The following is a 1942-nucleotide window of genomic DNA, read 5'->3' as shown; positions in this document are numbered from 1 at the left end:
TTTTTATAAGGATTTCTGAGGTGAAGATCATTCCTACAATATATATATAAATTAAAGAGTGTAAGGATACTATCGTTTGAACTAACTTGGGTGAGTGTATGTTCTGATTAGTTTATGAAATTTATTAAGAATTATTACTTACCATTATTAATTTTTTGTTAGTTTTTTATGCCAAAAACCTCTTGCAGAACCTTGAATATTTTTTAAAAACTTTTACAAGAACCGGTTTTTTAACATGAAAATGGTACGGATCAGTTCATAAAATTAAATAAGAATTAATTATAACCATCATTTAATTTTTTGGCAGTTTTTTATGCCAAAAAACTCTTGCAGAACCTTGAATATATTTTGCAAACTTTTAGAAAAACCGGTTTTTTTCAAATGAATCGGTACTAATCAGTTCATTAAATTAAATAAGAATTAATTCTAACCATCATTTAATTTTTTGGCAGTTTTTTATGCCGAAAACCTCTTGCAGAACCTTGAATATTTTTTGCAAACTTTTAGAAAAACCGGTTTTTTTACATGAAAACGGTACAGATCAGTTCATTATATTAAATAAGAATTAATTATAACCATCATTTATTTTTTTGGTAGTTTTTTATGCCGAAAAACTCTTGCAGAACCTTGCATATTTTTTGCAAACTTTTAGAAAAACCGGTTTTTTTCAAATGAAACGGTACTAATCAGTTCATTAAATAAAATAAGAATTAATTCTAACCATCATTTAATTTTTTGACAGTCTTTTATGCCGAAAACCTCTTGCAGAACCTTGAATATGTTTTGCAAACTTTTACAAAAACCGGTTTTTTTACATCAAAACGATTCGGATCAGTTCATTAAATTAAATAAGAATTAATTATAACCATCATTTAATTTTTGGTAGTTTTTCATGCCGAAAACCTCTTGCAGAACCTTGAATATTTTTTGCAAACTTTTAAAAAAACCGTTTTTTTACATGAAAACGATTCGGATCAGTTCATAAAATTAAATAAGAATTAATTATAACCATCATTAAATTTTTTGGTAGTTTTTCATACCGAAAACCTCTTGCAGAACCTTGAATATTTTTTGCAAACTTTTAAAAAAACCGGTTATTTTACATGAAAACGATACGGATCAGTTCATTAAATTAAATAAGAATTAATTCTAACCATCATTTAATTTTTTGGCAGTTTTTTATGCCGAAAAACTCTTGCAGAACCTTCAATATGTTTTGCATACTTTTAGAAAAACCGGTTTTTTCAAATGAAACGGTACTAATAAGTTCATTAAATTAAATAAGAATTAATTCTAACCATCATTTAATTTTTTGGCAGTTTTTTATACCGAAAACCTCTTGCAGAACCTTGAATAGGTTTTGCAAACTTATAGAAAAACCGGTTTTTTTCAAATGAAACGGTACTAATCAGTTCGTTAAATTAAATAATAAATTAATTATAACCATCATTTATTTTTTTGGTAGTTTTTTATGCCGAAAAACTCTTGCAGAACCTTGAATATTTTTTGCAAACTTTTAGAAAAACCGGTTTTTTTACATGAAAACGATTCGGATCAGTTCATTAAAATAAATAAGAATTAATTCTAACCATCATTTAATTTTTTGGCAGTTTTTTATGCCGAAAAACTCTTAAAGAACCTTGAATATTTTTTGCAAACTTTTAGAAAAACCGGTTTTTTTACATGAAAACGATTCGGATCAGTTCATTAAAATAAATAAGAATTAATTGTAACCATCATTTAATTTTTTGGCAGTTTTTATGCCGAAAACCTCTTGCAGAACCTTGAATATTTTTTTCAAACTTCTAAAAAACCGTTTTTTTTTCAAGGAAAACGCTACTGATCACTTCACTAAATTAAATAAGAATTATTTATAAACATCGTCCAGTTTTTTCCTATTTTTTTATGCCGAAAACGTCTTGCAGAACTTTGAATCTTTTTG

At 26.4% G+C, this 1942-nt stretch overlaps 1 long non-coding RNA gene across 2 annotated transcripts; it reads left to right on the top strand.

Moving 5' to 3' along the window:
• Positions 1-306: 306 nt before the first annotated feature.
• Positions 307-1551, top strand: LOC149611307 (uncharacterized). Of its 2 annotated transcripts, XR_016376416.1 has the most exons (5): positions 307-389; positions 453-534; positions 598-679; positions 1176-1256; positions 1466-1551. It is a non-coding gene; the product is annotated as an uncharacterized LOC149611307 (long non-coding RNA). The 2 variants fall into 2 exon arrangements; XR_016376415.1 differs by lacking the exon at positions 1176-1256 and having other exon boundaries at positions 1466-1550.
• The last annotated feature ends 391 nt before the right edge of the window (positions 1552-1942 follow it).

The sequence above is a fragment of the Phalangium opilio genome, unplaced genomic scaffold, assembly GCF_054372755.1.
Source record: "Phalangium opilio isolate 3A_F unplaced genomic scaffold, DU_Popi_V2 ptg000246l_1, whole genome shotgun sequence".
Taxonomy (NCBI): Eukaryota; Metazoa; Arthropoda; class Arachnida; order Opiliones; family Phalangiidae; genus Phalangium; species Phalangium opilio.
The sequence above is the reverse complement of the archived record's forward strand: the minus strand, read 5'-3'. Positions and strand labels throughout refer to the sequence as shown.